This window comes from Salminus brasiliensis, chromosome 24 (genome assembly GCF_030463535.1).
Source record: "Salminus brasiliensis chromosome 24, fSalBra1.hap2, whole genome shotgun sequence".
Lineage (NCBI taxonomy): Eukaryota > Metazoa > Chordata > Actinopteri > Characiformes > Bryconidae > Salminus > Salminus brasiliensis.
In genome coordinates, this window is record NC_132901.1 from 5,943,390 (window position 1) to 5,956,868 (window position 13,479).

The 13,479-nt window shown below is 38.8% G+C and overlaps 9 non-coding genes across 9 annotated transcripts; all 9 read left to right on the forward strand.

Annotated features, from left to right (window-relative positions):
* The first annotated feature begins 563 nt into the window (after nt 1–563).
* LOC140547228 (U6 spliceosomal RNA) lies at nt 564–670 on the forward strand. Its single transcript, XR_011978408.1, has one exon. It is a non-coding gene; the product is annotated as a U6 spliceosomal RNA (small nuclear RNA).
* A 1,494-nt stretch (nt 671–2,164) lies between these two features.
* On the forward strand, nt 2,165–2,271 carry LOC140547229 (U6 spliceosomal RNA). Its single transcript, XR_011978409.1, has one exon. It is a non-coding gene; the product is annotated as a U6 spliceosomal RNA (small nuclear RNA).
* A 1,494-nt stretch (nt 2,272–3,765) lies between these two features.
* LOC140547230 (U6 spliceosomal RNA) lies at nt 3,766–3,872 on the forward strand. Its single transcript, XR_011978410.1, has one exon. It is a non-coding gene; the product is annotated as a U6 spliceosomal RNA (small nuclear RNA).
* A 1,494-nt stretch (nt 3,873–5,366) lies between these two features.
* Nucleotides 5,367–5,473, forward strand: LOC140547231 (U6 spliceosomal RNA). The gene has a single exon (XR_011978411.1). It is a non-coding gene; the product is annotated as a U6 spliceosomal RNA (small nuclear RNA).
* A 1,494-nt stretch (nt 5,474–6,967) lies between these two features.
* Nucleotides 6,968–7,074, forward strand: LOC140547232 (U6 spliceosomal RNA). The gene has a single exon (XR_011978412.1). It is a non-coding gene; the product is annotated as a U6 spliceosomal RNA (small nuclear RNA).
* Nucleotides 7,075–8,568: 1,494 nt separating this feature from the next.
* LOC140547233 (U6 spliceosomal RNA) lies at nt 8,569–8,675 on the forward strand. Its single transcript, XR_011978413.1, has one exon. It is a non-coding gene; the product is annotated as a U6 spliceosomal RNA (small nuclear RNA).
* Nucleotides 8,676–10,169: 1,494 nt separating this feature from the next.
* Nucleotides 10,170–10,276, forward strand: LOC140547234 (U6 spliceosomal RNA). The gene has a single exon (XR_011978414.1). It is a non-coding gene; the product is annotated as a U6 spliceosomal RNA (small nuclear RNA).
* A 1,494-nt stretch (nt 10,277–11,770) lies between these two features.
* Nucleotides 11,771–11,877, forward strand: LOC140547235 (U6 spliceosomal RNA). The gene has a single exon (XR_011978415.1). It is a non-coding gene; the product is annotated as a U6 spliceosomal RNA (small nuclear RNA).
* A 1,494-nt stretch (nt 11,878–13,371) lies between these two features.
* On the forward strand, nt 13,372–13,478 carry LOC140547265 (U6 spliceosomal RNA). The gene has a single exon (XR_011978444.1). It is a non-coding gene; the product is annotated as a U6 spliceosomal RNA (small nuclear RNA).
* The last annotated feature ends 1 nt before the right edge of the window (nt 13,479 follows it).

The following is a 13,479-nucleotide window of genomic DNA, read 5'->3' on the forward strand; positions in this document are numbered from 1 at the left end:
ATTTAATTGAGTTGTATGTTACTTGTCTGAACAAAATCTTGAATTTCTAATATGATTAACTTGTATTGGAAGTTAAGCCACGCAATGTAACCAAGGTTCAGGCGTCCATATAATAATGATAATAATAATAACAAGCCAAAGAACCCAGCTAAAGAACAGTTACACGTTCATTTGTGAGTGGCTTCACATACTCCTTTAGGGGGTTTTGGGAAATTCTGGAAAATTAGGGAAGATTCAAGAACTAGAAAGGAAGTATTTATCCTTATGAAGCTTTTGAAAAACTCACCCCTTGTTGAGGTGTCGAGGGTCCAAAAACTGCATATCTCCCAGAATACACCTTGAGAGGTCGAATTCAACAAATGAAAGAAAGACCTTAAAACTATTAAAGAAAGACATTAAAACTAATACCATTTACTTAGAATTTCGGAAATAACTGCATATTGGTTTTATATGCAGTTTTGGGCCCTTTTGAGGTGAGAAGGTGGGATTGTGTGCACTAACCATGATGTAGAAAAAAAGCAACTGGCCCAGGTATATATGCCAGACGTTTGGGCTCCCAGTTCGTGCTTGCTACGGCAGCACATATACTAAAATTGGAACGATACAGAGAAGATTAGCATGGCCCCTGCGCAAGGATGACACGCAAAATCGTGAAGCGTCCAATCTTTTCCTCCTGGCATCAATAACGATCAAAAAATCTTTCTAGCAATCTTCCATTATGTATTTTCGGTTGGCTAAGCTGAAGTTCATATACGTCACCACTAAGCGGCGCTCTAACATAGTACATGTTGCGTGCTCCGCTTTACCTACATCATTTTTCATTATAAAGGGCTTCAGAAGAGTATAGTAATGCTTCAAAACAGAGAAATTTGAAAGCAGGATATTCAGGACTATCAGCGTGGACTTACACTTTGAGAGAGGTCACTTTAAAAAGACTAAAAGGTAAAAGAACACTCCATCGCTATAATAACTAGTATAGCGCTACAGAGGCAGGTCTGACAACACTAGACCGACCGAGGGTGCTGCGAAGACGGTTAAAAGCAAATATCGGTGACGGCTGCAGAAGTTACAAAAACAATGTTTTTAGGAACTCTGGGCGATTGCTGCAAACTGACGCGCAGTTAAATGTTGTGAGCAAAACGATTTATTATTAAATTAAAGCTACATTTTTCTTTTTTTTCACCTGGTTGTTGTTCGAATCTTTCGTACCGTACTGTTCTCCCTACCTGATCGCTGACCGCTACTTATTCATGCTCTTTACACTCTGTTTACGTACGAGATGCTGTTTACAAAACCAGACTGATCTGCGTTAGCATACGCTCCTGTACTCCCTGTTTTACTCTTCCTTTCGGTGCATTTACATTTACCACATTTAGTAGACGCTCTTATCCAAGGGCAACTTGGAAACGTGCTTTGCTATTTACCCTGGAATAACCGTAGCGAGTTTGAAATGACTAAAAATTCTTATATACTTCTAACCACAGATATTGTAAAACACAAGTCATTGCAATATTGTATGTCCTACCTATTCTGCACCAAAACCTTAGCCCATCTGTGTTTCGTTTTAATGTACAAAGCTGTATTAGTATAATGGAAATAAAATTTAATTGAGTTGTATGTTACTTGTCTGAACAAAATCTTGAATTTCTAATATGATTAACTTGTATTGGAAGTTAAGCCACGCAATGTAACCAAGGTTCAGACGTCCATATAATAATGATAATAATAATAACAAGCCAAAGAACCCAGCTAAAGAACAGTTACACGTTCATTTGTGAGTGGCTTCACATACTCCTTTAGGGGGTTTTGGGAAATTCTGGAAAATTAGGGAAGATTCAAGAACTAGAAAGGAAGTATTTATCCTTATGAAGCTTTTGAGAAACTCACCCCTTGTTGAGGTGTCGAGGGTCAACAAACTGCATATCTCCCAGAATACACCTTGAGAAATCGAATTCAAGAAATGAAAGAAAGCCCTCAAAACTAATAAAGAAAGACATTAAAACTAATACCATTTACTTAGAATTTCGGAAATAACTGCATAATGGTTTTATATGCCGTTTTGGGCCCTTTTGAGGTAAGAAGGTGGGATTGTGTGCACTAACCATGATCTAGAAAAAAAGCAACTGGCCCAGGTATATATGCCAGACGTTTGGGCTCCCAGTTCGTGCTTGCTACGGCAGCACATATACTAAAATTGGAACGATACAGAGAAGATTAGCATGGCCCCTGCGCAAGGATGACACGCAAAATCGTGAAGCGTCCAATCTTTTCCTCCTGGCATCAATAACGATCAAAAAATCTTTCTAGCAATCTTCCATTATGTATTTTCGGTTGGCTAAGCTGAAGTTCATATACGTCACCACTAAGCGGCGCTCTAACATAGTACATGTTGCGTGCTCCGCTTTACCTACATCATTTTTCATTATAAAGGGCTTCAGAAGAGTGTAGTAATGCTTCAACACAGAGAAATTTGAAAGCAGGATATTCAGGACTGTCAGCGTGGACTTACACTTTGAGAGAAGTCACTTTAAAAAGACTAAAAGGTGAAAGAACACTCCATCGCTATAATAACCAGTATCGCGCTACAGCGGCAGGTCTGACAACATTAGGCCGACCGAGGGTGCTGCGAAGACGGTTAAAAGCATATATCGTTGACGGCTGCAGAAGTTACAAAAACAATGTTTTTAGGAACTCTGGGCGATTGCTGCGAACTGACGCGCAGGTAAATGTTGTGAGCAAAACGATTTATTATAAAATCAAAGCTACATTTTTCTTTTTTTTCACCTGGTTGTTGTTCGAATCTTTCGTACCGTACTGTTCTCCCTACCTGATCGCTGGCTGCTACTTATTCATGCTCTTTACACTCTGTTTACGTACGAGATGCTGTTTACAAAACCAGACTGATCTGCGTTAGCATACGCTCCTGTACTCCCTGTTTTACTCTTCCTTTCGGTGCATTTACATTTACCACATTTAGTAGACGCTCTTATCCAAGGGCAACTTGGAAACGTGCTTTGCTATTTACCCTGGAATAACCGTAGCGAGTTTGAAATGACTAAAAATTCATATATACTTCTAACCACAGATATTGTAAAACACAAGTCATTGCAATATTGTATGTCCTACCTATTCTGCACCAAAACCTTAGCCCATCTGTGTTTCGTTTTAATGTACAAAGCTGTATTAGTATAATGGAAATAAAATTTAATTGAGTTGTATGTTACTTGACTGAACAAAATCTTGAATTTCTAATATGATTAACTTGTATTGGAAGTTAAGCCACGCAATGTAACCAAGGTTCAGACGTCCATATAATAATGATAATAATAATAACAAGCCAAAGAACCCAGCTAAAGAACAGTTACACGTTCATTTATGAGTGGCTTCACATACTCCTTTAGGGGGTTTTGGGAAATTCTGGAAAATTAGGGAAGATTCAAGAACTAGAAAGGAAGTATTTATCCTTATGAAGCTTTTGAGAAACTCACCCCTTGTTGAGGTGTCGAGGGTCAACAAACTGCATATCTCCCAGAATACACCTTGAGAAATCGAATTCAATAAATGAAAGAAAGACCTTAAAACTATTAAAGAAAGACATTAAAACTAATACCATTTACTTAGAATTTCGGAAATAACTGCATATTGGTTTTATATGCAGTTTTGGGCCCTTTTGAGGTGAGAAGGTGGGATTGTGTGCACTAACCATGATGTAGAAAAAAAGCAACTGGCCCAGGTATATATGCCAGACGTTTGGGCTCCCAGTTCGTGCTTGCTACGGCAGCACATATACTAAAATTGGAACGATACAGAGAAGATTAGCATGGCCCCTGCGCAAGGATGACACGCAAAATCGTGAAGCGTCCAATCTTTTCCTCCTGGAATTAATAACGATCAAAAAATCTTTCTAGCAATCTTCCATTATGTATTTTCGGTTGGCTGAGCTGCAGTTCATATACGTCACCACTAAGCGGCGCTCTAACACAGCACATGTTGCGTGCTCCGCTTTACCTACATCATTTTTCATTATAAAGGGCTTCAGAAGAGTATAGTAATGCTTCAAAACAGAGAAATTTGAAAGCAGGATATTCAGGACTATCAGCGTGGACTTACACTTTGAGAGAAGTCACTTTAAAAAGACTAAAAGGTAAAAGAACACTCCATCGCTATAATAACTAGTATAGCGCTACAGAGGCAGGTCTGACAACACTAGACCGACCGAGGGTGCTGCGAAGACGGTTAAAAGCAAATATCGGTGACGGCTGCAGAAGTTACAAAAACAATGTTTTTAGGAACTCTGGGCGATTGCTGCAAACTGACGCGCAGTTAAATGTTGTGAGCAAAACGATTTATTATTAAATTAAAGCTACATTTTTCTTTTTTTTCACCTGGTTGTTGTTCGAATCTTTCGTACCGTACTGTTCTCCCTACCTGATCGCTGACCGCTACTTATTCATGCTCTTTACACTCTGTTTACGTACGAGATGCTGTTTACAAAACCAGACTGATCTGCGTTAGCATACGCTCCTGTACTCCCTGTTTTACTCTTCCTTTCGGTGCATTTACATTTACCACATTTAGTAGACGCTCTTATCCAAGGGCAACTTGGAAACGTGCTTTGCTATTTACCCTGGAATAACCGTAGCGAGTTTGAAATGACTAAAAATTCTTATATACTTCTAACCACAGATATTGTAAAACACAAGTCATTGCAATATTGTATGTCCTACCTATTCTGCACCAAAACCTTAGCCCATCTGTGTTTCGTTTTAATGTACAAAGCTGTATTAGTATAATGGAAATAAAATTTAATTGAGTTGTATGTTACTTGTCTGAACAAAATCTTGAATTTCTAATATGATTAACTTGTATTGGAAGTTAAGCCACGCAATGTAACCAAGGTTCAGACGTCCATATAATAATGATAATAATAATAACAAGCCAAAGAACCCAGCTAAAGAACAGTTACACGTTCATTTGTGAGTGGCTTCACATACTCCTTTAGGGGGTTTTGGGAAATTCTGGAAAATTAGGGAAGATTCAAGAACTAGAAAGGAAGTATTTATCCTTATGAAGCTTTTGAGAAACTCACCCCTTGTTGAGGTGTCGAGGGTCAACAAACTGCATATCTCCCAGAATACACCTTGAGAAATCGAATTCAAGAAATGAAAGAAAGCCCTCAAAACTAATAAAGAAAGACATTAAAACTAATACCATTTACTTAGAATTTCGGAAATAACTGCATAATGGTTTTATATGCCGTTTTGGGCCCTTTTGAGGTAAGAAGGTGGGATTGTGTGCACTAACCATGATCTAGAAAAAAAGCAACTGGCCCAGGTATATATGCCAGACGTTTGGGCTCCCAGTTCGTGCTTGCTACGGCAGCACATATACTAAAATTGGAACGATACAGAGAAGATTAGCATGGCCCCTGCGCAAGGATGACACGCAAAATCGTGAAGCGTCCAATCTTTTCCTCCTGGCATCAATAACGATCAAAAAATCTTTCTAGCAATCTTCCATTATGTATTTTCGGTTGGCTAAGCTGAAGTTCATATACGTCACCACTAAGCGGCGCTCTAACATAGTACATGTTGCGTGCTCCGCTTTACCTACATCATTTTTCATTATAAAGGGCTTCAGAAGAGTGTAGTAATGCTTCAACACAGAGAAATTTGAAAGCAGGATATTCAGGACTGTCAGCGTGGACTTACACTTTGAGAGAAGTCACTTTAAAAAGACTAAAAGGTGAAAGAACACTCCATCGCTATAATAACCAGTATCGCGCTACAGCGGCAGGTCTGACAACATTAGGCCGACCGAGGGTGCTGCGAAGACGGTTAAAAGCATATATCGTTGACGGCTGCAGAAGTTACAAAAACAATGTTTTTAGGAACTCTGGGCGATTGCTGCGAACTGACGCGCAGGTAAATGTTGTGAGCAAAACGATTTATTATAAAATCAAAGCTACATTTTTCTTTTTTTTCACCTGGTTGTTGTTCGAATCTTTCGTACCGTACTGTTCTCCCTACCTGATCGCTGGCTGCTACTTATTCATGCTCTTTACACTCTGTTTACGTACGAGATGCTGTTTACAAAACCAGACTGATCTGCGTTAGCATACGCTCCTGTACTCCCTGTTTTACTCTTCCTTTCGGTGCATTTACATTTACCACATTTAGTAGACGCTCTTATCCAAGGGCAACTTGGAAACGTGCTTTGCTATTTACCCTGGAATAACCGTAGCGAGTTTGAAATGACTAAAAATTCATATATACTTCTAACCACAGATATTGTAAAACACAAGTCATTGCAATATTGTATGTCCTACCTATTCTGCACCAAAACCTTAGCCCATCTGTGTTTCGTTTTAATGTACAAAGCTGTATTAGTATAATGGAAATAAAATTTAATTGAGTTGTATGTTACTTGACTGAACAAAATCTTGAATTTCTAATATGATTAACTTGTATTGGAAGTTAAGCCACGCAATGTAACCAAGGTTCAGACGTCCATATAATAATGATAATAATAATAACAAGCCAAAGAACCCAGCTAAAGAACAGTTACACGTTCATTTATGAGTGGCTTCACATACTCCTTTAGGGGGTTTTGGGAAATTCTGGAAAATTAGGGAAGATTCAAGAACTAGAAAGGAAGTATTTATCCTTATGAAGCTTTTGAGAAACTCACCCCTTGTTGAGGTGTCGAGGGTCAACAAACTGCATATCTCCCAGAATACACCTTGAGAAATCGAATTCAAGAAATGAAAGAAAGACCTTAAAACTATTAAAGAAAGACATTAAAACTAATACCATTTACTTAGAATTTCGGAAATAACTGCATATTGGTTTTATATGCAGTTTTGGGCCCTTTTGAGGTGAGAAGGTGGGATTGTGTGCACTAACCATGATGTAGAAAAAAAGCAACTGGCCCAGGTATATATGCCAGACGTTTGGGCTCCCAGTTCGTGCTTGCTACGGCAGCACATATACTAAAATTGGAACGATACAGAGAAGATTAGCATGGCCCCTGCGCAAGGATGACACGCAAAATCGTGAAGCGTCCAATCTTTTCCTCCTGGAATTAATAACGATCAAAAAATCTTTCTAGCAATCTTCCATTATGTATTTTCGGTTGGCTGAGCTGCAGTTCATATACGTCACCACTAAGCGGCGCTCTAACACAGCACATGTTGCGTGCTCCGCTTTACCTACATCATTTTTCATTATAAAGGGCTTCAGAAGAGTATAGTAATGCTTCAAAACAGAGAAATTTGAAAGCAGGATATTCAGGACTATCAGCGTGGACTTACACTTTGAGAGAAGTCACTTTAAAAAGACTAAAAGGTAAAAGAACACTCCATCGCTATAATAACTAGTATAGCGCTACAGAGGCAGGTCTGACAACACTAGACCGACCGAGGGTGCTGCGAAGACGGTTAAAAGCAAATATCGGTGACGGCTGCAGAAGTTAGAAAAACAATGTTTTTTGGAACTCTGGGCGATTGCTGCAAACTGACGCGCAGTTAAATGTTGTGAGCAAAACGATTTATTATTAAATTAAAGCTACATTTTTCTTTTTTTTCACCTGGTTGTTGTTCGAATCTTTCGTGCCGTACTGTTCTCCCTACCTGATCGCTGACCGCTACTTATTCATGCTCTTTACACTCTGTTTACGTACGAGATGCTGTTTACAAAACCAGACTGATCTGCGTTAGCATACGCTCCTGTACTCCCTGTTTTACTCTTCCTTTCGGTGCATTTACATTTACCACATTTAGTAGACGCTCTTATCCAAGGGCAACTTGAAAAAGTGCTTTGCTATTTACTCTGGAATAACCTTAGCGAGTTTGAAATGACTAAAAATTCATATATACTTCTAACCACAGATATTGTAAAACACAAGTCATTGCAATATTGTATGTCCTACCTATTATGCACCAAAACCTTAGCCCATCTGTGTTTCGTTTTAATGTACAAAGCTGTATTAGTATAAAGGAAATAAAATTTAATTGAGTTGTATGTTACTTGTCTGAACAAAATCTTGAATTTCTAATATGATTAACTTGTATTGGAAGTTAAGCCACGCAATGTAACCAAGGTTCAGGCGTCCATATAATAATGATAATAATAATAACAAGCCAAAGAACCCAGCTAAAGAACAGTTACACGTTCATTTGTGAGTGGCTTCACATACTCCTTTAGGGGGTTTTGGGAAATTCTGGAAAATTAGGGAAGATTCAAGAACTAGAAAGGAAGTATTTATCCTTATGAAGCTTTTGAAAAACTCACCCCTTGTTGAGGTGTCGAGGGTCCAAAAACTGCATATCTCCCAGAATACACCTTGAGAGGTCGAATTCAAGAAATGAAAGAAAGACCTTAAAACTATTAAAGAAAGACATTAAAACTAATACCATTTACTTAGAATTTCGGAAATAACTGCATATTGGTTTTATATGCAGTTTTGGGCCCTTTTGAGGTGAGAAGGTGGGATTGTGTGCACTAACCATGATGTAGAAAAAAAGCAACTGGCCCAGGTATATATGCCAGACGTTTGGGCTCCCAGTTCGTGCTTGCTACGGCAGCACATATACTAAAATTGGAACGATACAGAGAAGATTAGCATGGCCCCTGCGCAAGGATGACACGCAAAATCGTGAAGCGTCCAATCTTTTCCTCCTGGCATCAATAACGATCAAAAAATCTTTCTAGCAATCTTCCATTATGTATTTTCGGTTGGCTAAGCTGAAGTTCATATACGTCACCACTAAGCGGCGCTCTAACATAGTACATGTTGCGTGCTCCGCTTTACCTACATCATTTTTCATTATAAAGGGCTTCAGAAGAGTGTAGTAATGCTTCAACACAGAGAAATTTGAAAGCAGGATATTCAGGACTGTCAGCGTGGACTTACACTTTGAGAGAAGTCACTTTAAAAAGACTAAAAGGTGAAAGAACACTCCATCGCTATAATAACCAGTATCGCGCTACAGCGGCAGGTCTGACAACATTAGGCCGACCGAGGGTGCTGCGAAGACGGTTAAAAGCATATATCGTTGACGGCTGCAGAAGTTACAAAAACAATGTTTTTAGGAACTCTGGGCGATTGCTGCGAACTGACGCGCAGGTAAATGTTGTGAGCAAAACGATTTATTATAAAATCAAAGCTACATTTTTCTTTTTTTTCACCTGGTTGTTGTTCGAATCTTTCGTACCGTACTGTTCTCCCTACCTGATCGCTGGCTGCTACTTATTCATGCTCTTTACACTCTGTTTACGTACGAGATGCTGTTTACAAAACCAGACTGATCTGCGTTAGCATACGCTCCTGTACTCCCTGTTTTACTCTTCCTTTCGGTGCATTTACATTTACCACATTTAGTAGACGCTCTTATCCAAGGGCAACTTGGAAACGTGCTTTGCTATTTACCCTGGAATAACCGTAGCGAGTTTGAAATGACTAAAAATTCATATATACTTCTAACCACAGATATTGTAAAACACAAGTCATTGCAATATTGTATGTCCTACCTATTCTGCACCAAAACCTTAGCCCATCTGTGTTTCGTTTTAATGTACAAAGCTGTATTAGTATAATGGAAATAAAATTTAATTGAGTTGTATGTTACTTGACTGAACAAAATCTTGAATTTCTAATATGATTAACTTGTATTGGAAGTTAAGCCACGCAATATAACCAAGGTTCAGACGTCCATATAATAATGATAATAATAATAACAAGCCAAAGAACCCAGCTAAAGAACAGTTACACGTTCATTTATGAGTGGCTTCACATACTCCTTTAGGGGGTTTTGGGAAATTCTGGAAAATTAGGGAAGATTCAAGAACTAGAAAGGAAGTATTTATCCTTATGAAGCTTTTGAGAAACTCACCCCTTGTTGAGGTGTCGAGGGTCAACAAACTGCATATCTCCCAGAATACACCTTGAGAAATCGAATTCAAGAAATGAAAGAAAGACCTTAAAACTATTAAAGAAAGACATTAAAACTAATACCATTTACTTAGAATTTCGGAAATAACTGCATATTGGTTTTATATGCAGTTTTGGGCCCTTTTGAGGTAAGAAGGTGGGATTGTGTGCACTAACCATGATGTAGAAAAAAAGCAACTGGCCCAGGTATATATGCCAGACGTTTGGGCTCCCAGTTCGTGCTTGCTACGGCAGCACATATACTAAAATTGGAACGATACAGAGAAGATTAGCATGGCCCCTGCGCAAGGATGACACGCAAAATCGTGAAGCGTCCAATCTTTTCCTCCTGGAATTAATAACGATCAAAAAATCTTTCTAGCAATCTTCCATTATGTATTTTCGGTTGGCTGAGCTGCAGTTCATATACGTCACCACTAAGCGGCGCTCTAACACAGCACATGTTGCGTGCTCCGCTTTACCTACATCATTTTTCATTATAAAGGGCTTCAGAAGAGTATAGTAATGCTTCAAAACAGAGAAATTTGAAAGCAGGATATTCAGGACTATCAGCGTGGACTTACACTTTGAGAGAAGTCACTTTAAAAAGACTAAAAGGTAAAAGAACACTCCATCGCTATAATAACTAGTATAGCGCTACAGAGGCAGGTCTGACAACACTAGACCGACCGAGGGTGCTGCGAAGACGGTTAAAAGCAAATATCGGTGACGGCTGCAGAAGTTAGAAAAACAATGTTTTTTGGAACTCTGGGCGATTGCTGCAAACTGACGCGCAGTTAAATGTTGTGAGCAAAACGATTTATTATTAAATTAAAGCTACATTTTTCTTTTTTTTCACCTGGTTGTTGTTCGAATCTTTCGTGCCGTACTGTTCTCCCTACCTGATCGCTGACCGCTACTTATTCATGCTCTTTACACTCTGTTTACGTACGAGATGCTGTTTACAAAACCAGACTGATCTGCGTTAGCATACGCTCCTGTACTCCCTGTTTTACTCTTCCTTTCGGTGCATTTACATTTACCACATTTAGTAGACGCTCTTATCCAAGGGCAACTTGGAAACGTGCTTTGCTATTTACCCTGGAATAACCGTAGCGAGTTTGAAATGACTAAAAATTCTTATATACTTCTAACCACAGATATTGTAAAACACAAGTCATTGCAATATTGTATGTCCTACCTATTCTGCACCAAAACCTTAGCCCATCTGTGTTTCGTTTTAATGTACAAAGCTGTATTAGTATAATGGAAATAAAATTTAATTGAGTTGTATGTTACTTGTCTGAACAAAATCTTGAATTTCTAATATGATTAACTTGTATTGGAAGTTAAGCCACGCAATGTAACCAAGGTTCAGACGTCCATATAATAATGATAATAATAATAACAAGCCAAAGAACCCAGCTAAAGAACAGTTACACGTTCATTTGTGAGTGGCTTCACATACTCCTTTAGGGGGTTTTGGGAAATTCTGGAAAATTAGGGAAGATTCAAGAACTAGAAAGGAAGTATTTATCCTTATGAAGCTTTTGAGAAACTCACCCCTTGTTGAGGTGTCGAGGGTCAACAAACTGCATTTCTCCCAGAATACACCTTGAGAAATCGAATTCAAGAAATGAAAGAAAGCCCTCAAAACTAATAAAGAAAGACATTAAAACTAATACCATTTACTTAGAATTTCGGAAATAACTGCATAATGGTTTTATATGCCGTTTTGGGCCCTTTTGAGGTGAGAAGGTGGGATTGTGTGCACTAACCATGATCTAGAAAAAAAGCAACTGGCCCAGGTATATATGCCAGACGTTTGGGCTCCCTGTTCGTGCTTGCTACGGCAGCACATATACTAAAATTGGAACGATACAGAGAAGATTAGCATGGCCCCTGCGCAAGGATGACACGCAAAATCGTGAAGCGTCCAATCTTTTCCTCTTGGCATCAATAACGATCAAAAAATCTTTCTAGCAATCTTCCATTATGTATTTTCGGTTGGCTAAGCTGAAGTTCATATACGTCACCACTAAGCGGCGCTCTAACATAGTACATGTTGCGTGCTCCGCTTTACCTACATCATTTTTCATTATAAAGGGCTTCAGAAGAGTATAGTAATGCTTCAAAACAGAGAAATTTGAAAGCAGGATATTCAGGACTATCAGCGTGGACTTACACTTTGAGAGAAGTCACTTTAAAAAGACTAAAAGGTAAAAGAACACTCCATCGCTATAATAACCAGTATAGCGCTACAGAGGCAGGTCTGACAACACTAGACCGACCGAGGGTGCTGCGAAGACGGTTAAAAGCAAATATCGGTGACGGCTGCAGAAGTTACAAAAACAATGTTTTTAGGAACTCTGGGCGATTGCTGCAAACTGACGCGCAGTTAAATGTTGTGAGCAAAACGATTTATTATTAAATTAAAGCTACATTTTTCTTTTTTTTCACCTGGTTGTTGTTCGAATCTTTCGTACCGTACTGTTCTCCCTACCTGATCGCTGACCGCTAGCTATTCATGCTCTTTACACTCTGTTTACGTACGAGATGCTGTTTACAAAACCAGACTGATCTGCGTTAGCATACGCTCCTGTACTCCCTGTTTTACTCTTCCTTTCGGTGCATTTACATTTACCACATTTAGTAGACGCTCTTATCCAAGGGCAACTTGGAAACGTGCTTTGCTATTTACCCTGGAATAACCGTAGCGAGTTTGAAATGACTAAAAATTCTTATATACTTCTAACCACAGATATTGTAAAACACAAGTCATTGCAATATTGTATGTCCTACCTATTCTGCACCAAAACCTTAGCCCATCTGTGTTTCGTTTTAATGTACAAAGCTGTATTAGTATAATGGAAATAAAATTTAATTGAGTTGTATGTTACTTGTCTGAACAAAATCTTGAATTTCTAATATGATTAACTTGTATTGGAAGTTAAGCCACGCAATGTAACCAAGGTTCAGACGTCCATATAATAATGATAATAATAATAACAAGCCAAAGAACCCAGCTAAAGAACAGTTACACGTTCATTTATGAGTGGCTTCACATACTCCTTTAGGGGGTTTTGGGAAATTCTGGAAAATTAGGGAAGATTCAAGAACTAGAAAGGAAGTATTTATCCTTATGAAGCTTTTGAGAAACTCACCCCTTGTTGAGGTGTCGAGGGTCAACAAACTGCATATCTCCCAGAATACACCTTGAGAAATCGAATTCAAGAAATGAAAGAAAGCCCTCAAAACTAATAAAGAAAGACATTAAAACTAATACCATTTACTTAGAATTTCGGAAATAACTGCATAATGGTTTTATATGCCGTTTTGGGCCCTTTTGAGGTAAGAAGGTGGGATTGTGTGCACTAACCATGATCTAGAAAAAAAGCAACTGGCCCAGGTATATATGCCAGACGTTTGGGCTCCCAGTTCGTGCTTGCTAAGGCAGCACATATACTAAAATTGGAACGATACAGAGAAGATTAGCATGGCCCCTGCGCAAGGATGACACGCAAAATCGTGAAGCGTCCAATCTTTTCC